Source organism: Mirounga angustirostris, unplaced genomic scaffold (genome assembly GCF_029215605.1).
Source record: "Mirounga angustirostris isolate CCGP_5_RB_7025 unplaced genomic scaffold, mMirAng1.0.hap1 SCAF_3, whole genome shotgun sequence".
In the NCBI taxonomy this organism is placed as follows: Eukaryota; Metazoa; Chordata; class Mammalia; order Carnivora; family Phocidae; genus Mirounga; species Mirounga angustirostris.
This window is the reverse complement of record NW_026991711.1, coordinates 54,105,154-54,111,833: the sequence shown is the minus strand read 5'-3', so window position 1 is coordinate 54,111,833 and position 6,680 is coordinate 54,105,154.

Genomic DNA, 6,680 nt, shown 5'->3' with positions numbered 1-6,680 from the left:
AACCGAAATGTCTCTGCCCTCCTTCCTATCTAGGTCCCCTTGGCTTTGACCATCCCGATTTATATCATGCACTGATCCCCATCCATACCTCACATGAAACCTTGCCCACCTCCTCACTTCTTAAACCTAGTAGTAATTTTAAAGCGTTCTCAAGATTTTGCTCAAAAGTTAAACCTAAAGGTACAGAGTCTGCATCAACTGCTTTTATGCATACAGTCTCGGTTATTTATATTTCCATTTGCTGCTCTATGAGACCGTGCAAATACCAAAGGAGAGACTTGCTTCCAATTCTCCAAGAGCTGCCTGGGAATATTGTCTTGTGGTAGAGAAAGCTGAGCCAGCAGATGCTCCTTTTGCCAAAAGTTCAATAAGTCTCCTTGCCTTACAGTGGAAAGAGAAATATTTTCAGCTTGAAATGATTACACTGCTGAGAGATCATTTACTTTAGGATCTGACCTTCGTGTGACCATGAATGATCCATGCTAGCTATAGAAGCTGGGGTTAAACATGGGACTATTGGTTCCTTGCTGCTGATGTGCTCCTCAACCATTCCTCACCGTTCATATGGGTGGCGGCAGCAACTCCATGGCTATGTGCACTGTGGGAAGTACTTGAGTTTCTATTTGACATGTCTGATACATTCCCGACATAGTTTGAGAGTTCAAAGCAGCTCCACATAACCTTTTGAGGAAAGATGTGTAGGACTATATCCAAACAAACAAAAACATTAAATGACACACATTTCCATTGGGGCCTGCAGACAGTGTCATGGCATCCTTAGGGTATTTTAGAGCTTGAGTTGCCTTCCATCTCTTGCAAATGTTTGACCAGAGCATGGAAGTAACCACGTAGAAAAAAGAGAGAGGAAGTTACATCTTGGGAGAAATAACATGGCTAGAGGGATGGCTAGAATAGTAGAAGAGCACACAGTGAAGGAGGGAAGGAAGAGGAAATGTGCTACTATGGGCTGAATTGTATCCCCTAAATTCATAGGTTGAAGTTCTAACCCCTGAGAAGGTGCCTGGATTTGGGGACAGGGTCTTTAAAGAGGTAATGATGTCAAAATGTGTCATTTAGATGGGCCTCAATTTAGTATGATTGGTACCCTTATGAAAGAGGAGGTAAGACAGACACACACAGAGGAAAGACAATTGGAAGACAAAAGGAGGAAACAATAGCCATCTCATGCCAAGATGAGAGGGAGGCCTCAAAGAAACCAACTCTGCTGACACCTTGATCTTGAACTTCTAGCCTCTAGAACTGTGAGAAAATAGATTTCTGTCATTTTAACCATCCAGTCTATAGTATTTTGTACCACAAGAAACCAATACAAATGCCTTATTGGTATTTAGCACCAAGTGAATATTTCACAAATAAACAAGTTTAGGAAAGCTGGGATAAATAATTACGTATCTCTAAAATATTATATGTAGGTACGTTGATATTTTATATATATTTGAAGGCACCATCTATCTCCTATTCCTGAAATGCTTGCTCAAGTTTAAATTGTTCAAGATCTTGTGGTCCATCTCATTCAAATCACTCTCAAACCCTCCTCTTTTAGAGAGAAGAAGCACTAATTGAGTAATTCTCAAACTCTTCTGTCCAGGTATTTCTAAAAGCAGATAAGAAAGAATGGATGCAGTAGTGAATTAGCCTGGAAAGGGAGCCCGAAGTAAACTGACTTTTTTTAAAGTCAGGTTTATTGAGATATAATTTACATAAAGTAAAATTACCCTTTTAGACTGTACAGTTGGTTAAATTTTTGTAAGTATATACAATCATGTAACCACCATCCCAATCAAGATATAGAACATTTCCGTCATCCCAAATTTCCTCGTGGTCCTCTGTAATTTCCTTCCTTTACTCCCAACCCATGGAAGCCACTGATAAGAATTTTATCCCTATAATTTTGCCTTTTTCAGAATGTCATATAAATGGATTCATGTGATATGTAGCCTTTTATGTCTGGCTTCTTTCATGTTTTTTGAAGTCTATTGTTTTGATTTTAAAATTCATCTGAATTTTATATGCAATGCTGATATATATGATATATGTATACATATATAAAATATGTATAATATATATTCAATGATATACATATATATGTGTGTGTGTGTGTATATATATAAATAATGCTGAATAATATATCCATGTTTGTTTTAATATTGCAATACATTTGAGCCTACTTACCCAGTTAGGTTACTTAAGTGTGAGCCCAATAATAATTAGATAAAATTAATACTCCATGAAGATGCCCCATTTACTAATTTAAAAATATTACTACTAATTACCAAGATGTTGGTTGCAAGACATGTCTAAAAAAGTTCAAAGAGATATTCATTAAATACTGGGAAAATATGGAACAGGAAGTGATGAGCAATAGCCTTCTTACCTTTTACCAGAGACTGAGATCATAAATGCCTTCTTGGGGTTTTAGAGACAACAACAGTATATGTAAAATAAATGGAAAACATTTTTAAGAAGAAAAAAATATCCAAAGAGGCCACAGGATAATCTCAACAGTGATACATCATTAAAACATGCTGAGGTCCAGGGGTGCCTGGGTGACTCAGTTGGTTGAGCCACGGGGCTCCCTGCTCAGCGGGGAGTCTGCTTCTCCTTCTTCCTCTGCCTCTTCCCACTCCTGGTCTTGCTCACTCTCTCTCTCAAATAAGTAAATAAGATCTTTAAAAACAAACAAACAAACATGCTGAGGTCCTGAAGTTTATTACTCTCTGGATAGCAGTGGTAGTGGTTATGGGGCCTCTATTGTTTCAGCCGGTACCCAACAAACCACTCCCTCACAACTGGAAGCTTTTTGGTTGGTTGTTTCCCTGGGCATAGCCTACCCGCAGGACAGGTTTCATATCTGTCTCTAGATTGCTAAATCAAAAAAATAGACGGTGGCTCAGTCGATTAAGTGTCCAACTCCTGATTTCGGCTCAGGTCATGATTTCAGGGTCGTGGGATTGAGCCCCATATCCGGCTCCCTGCTCAGCACCGTCTGCTTGAGATTCTCTCTCGGTCTCCCTCTGCCCCTCCCCCTCCTCTCTCTCTAAAATAAATAAGTAAATAAAATCTGGGGGGAAAAAGTGTTTGTGTGAAGGTAGTTTTTTTCATGCAAGAGCCAGGTTTTGGATTAGATCAACAAATAGGAGGGGAAGAAGAGGCACCCACTTGATCAGCTGGACGGTATACTTCCTGCTCTTCCCACATTCTCCTTAAAATTCTTTAAGATCCCACTCAAATGTTACCTCCTCTGTGCCTCCATCATGGCCCATTCCCTAACTCAAGGCAGAATGAGTTACTCTCTCCTTGGACCTCTTATAACATTGTGCACATAGAGCTCTCGCATTTTATGATAATTAGTTCTTTATGTCCCCTGCTATTCTTTAATGACCTTGAAGATACAAGGATTGTCTTATCTCTCTCTGTATCCCTAGATCCTGGCATATGGCAAGTGCTCAATGAATACATGCTAAATGTAGTTGGCCCTTATAATACAGGTTATACCACAGGTCACAGACCCACCTCAATAGCACTTTGGAGAACTAAGAACTCGCCTGTGTGGATGAAAAGCTAGTCTCCATTTTAATTTGTGTATCAGGCCTCGTGTTTCCTGCCAGTCTGCCAAGCTTTTGACCCAGATTCTTTCTCTGAGCCTATTTGCCTGGTCCAAGTGCAAACAGAATTCCTGAACTGACCCAGATCTACTGCCTCTACTTGTTCCAGCTCACCAGGGTCTCCTGTTTTGGCCTCATCTATGAAACCTGATGTGTGACCGAGGTGACCCTGGTGAAGGGCCAGGTGGGGCAAGCTGGTACTGCAAGGTCCCAGAGTGACATCTGATTCTCCTGCCTGTCTGCAAGGCAACTGGGTGGGCCAAGCAGAATGAGACTTCATAGGCACATGAGCCTCAAATGTCTGTGTGCTCCTCACAGTGAATCCTGAGGCAGGAAACAGGTGCAGATATGGGCCAGAGTGGAGGCCAGGAAGGAGGAGATTGGTTGGTCTGGATATATTGCTTGTCCCTCTGGCTGTGACCATACCATTAAAGAGGTATGGATGAGACTAGAACAAGTGTACAGGGAAAAGAAAAAAAGAAACAGGGATAGATTCTATTTAGACCCAATTAGGGCCCTGTTATCCCGTATAGTGTGTTGAATAGTTGGCCCCAAAAGGTATGTCTACGTACTTACCCCTGGTAGCTGTGAATGCAAAAGTGTCTTAGCAGATCTAATTAAGGATCTCAAGATTTAAGGTGAACCCTAAATCTAATGACAGATGTCCTTAGCAGGAAGAGGCAGAAGAAGATTTGGGACAGGAACACATAGAGGGAGAAGGCCACGTGAAGACAAAAACAGAGATTCAAGTTTTTCTGCCAAAAGCCCAGGAATGCTTGCAGCCACAAGAAACTGGAAGAGGCAAGGAAAAATTCTCCCCTAGAGCCTGTGTGGGAGTGCGGCTGTCCTGACACCTTGATTTCAGGCTTCTGACTCCAGAGCTGTGGGAGTATGAATTTCTGTTGTGTTAAGCCATCAAGTTTATGGTGCTTTGTTATGGCAGCCCAAGAAAACCAATACACTCCTCCTTTGCTTATATATCAGAGAAACAGGTATGCATGGGAATGTTTGGGCCCATGAAGGAGGTTTTCAGAGGATTAGTGAGAAAGGCAAGGCATGAGGGATGTGACTGGCTCAGAACCACAAAGAAATAGCTCCTTTTCTCCCAAAATCATCAGTAAAGACCAAAAGCATCCACAGGAACAAAGTTTCTATTACTCAATGAAGTTCACCCTAAGAAAGTATCTTCCACTTATAAGAGAAGTAATAGTAATAGAAATAATAATAATGACAGAGAGCATGCTATATGTCAGGCGCAGTACTAAGTGTTCTCCATATATCCATTTTTCCAATGAGAAAATTGAGGCTTAGAATGATGAGGTAAACCTTTATACAGTACTTAGTATATGCCAAGCCCTGTTCTAAGAACTTTACAATGATTAATTCCATCTTCATAATAATCTGTGAAGGAAGAATTATTTCCATCTTACAGATGAGAATACTAAGACACAGAGAGGTTACAACGTATGTCTAATGTCACATAGCAAGGAAGTGAAGGAGCTCGGATTCAGATCCAGCTGGGATTCAGAACTTTGTCCCAAAGATTCTTCTCTTACTTGAAGTTATCCCATAGCTCTAGGTAAAAAAAATAATAATAATAAATAGGGATTTGAATGCAGGTGTGTCTGACCCCAAACCGCATGTTTATTCCATAAGCTACATTACCTCTTTTAAAAAAAATGAGAGGTAAAATTCCATTGTGAACAGTAGTCCTGCCCACATGACCATCCCAGTCTGCCCACTCAGTTACAGGCTCTGAGGGTCTTCAGCCAGGAGGCCTGATTTCTCCCAAGTGCTTACACAATCGTGAGCACAATAGCCAACATATATAGAAGCTCAAACCTACCTGAGGGAGAGACTGGCATTGGTTTTGTGGGCTAGTCTCTGGGAGGTTGCAAGAGAGCCCTCTCCACCCCCTTCCCTGCTCCCTCTTGCATACTGTCCTGTCCATATTTACCCAGTTGTGTGAATGAGGTTTTTATTGTTTCAACAAATATTTTTCAAGCATTTATTGCATTCTATGCAATATGGCAGATGCTAGACACAGAGTAAAGGCCTAGGCCCAGGCAAGGCATGCATAGTCTCCAATTCAGAGTGATAGGTGCTATTAAGGAAGAATACTAGTAATTAACAGCCACAATTTTTAGAGTGCTTATTATGTGCCAGTCATTATATAATCTTGCTAACACATGGTACTCTGGCTTGCCATAGGAGGGTCGCCTAACCCAATCCTGCGAGGTTAAGGAAGGCTTCCTGGAAGTGTCCTGAGGGATGAGTGGGAGTTAGCCAGGTAAAGAAAGGGAGCCAGGGAAAACGGTCTTCCAGGCAGAAGCCTGAAGCTGAGAAAGCACATAGTATACGTTGTAGAAAGGGAAGTAGCTTAATATAGTTGAGGGCAGAGCAGGAAGTAGAAATAGTAATCGATGTGGTGGGAGAAATGTCTGCAGGTAAAGATCACCTTGGCCTTGTAAACCAGGATAAAGGTTTATTAGTCCAGCCAGACGGGAGTCCTCCCTATTGGCACCTGTCAGCTGGGACCCTTAACATCTTCCCCCTCTTGCTGAATTCCCTGCCCCCGTCTACTGCCTGGAGTCTTTCTTCCAGGTGCATGGATGACCCAGAGCTATACCCATAGCTACCTGTCTGACTACAGGCACTACTACTGCCCAAGAGCTCCTTGGATGTTGACATCGGCCTTAACGGCACACAAGTTCACTGCCCCTTGTAGACACCCCTAAATTGATGGTTGGATACCACCAGCCCTGGAGAGCAGACCATAGGAAAGTTATTCCTCTAGCTCTGGCTCAGCTGCCCCTTCCTCCTTGCTTTCTGGTGCCTTAGAGGGCCCCTGAATGCTTCAGGAAGATGTCTACCATCTGAAGGTTAAGAAGAGATTCAGAGCTGTGTCTTAGCGAAGACTATACTACTGGTCAGTGGGAGGGGACCCCAGCCTCCTGACTCTACATCCACAGTTTTGGTCAAGTGCAGGGGCTTTGGATACACGTAGCTTGTGTCTGAACACTGATTGTACCGCTAAGCAGTAGCTGGGTGATC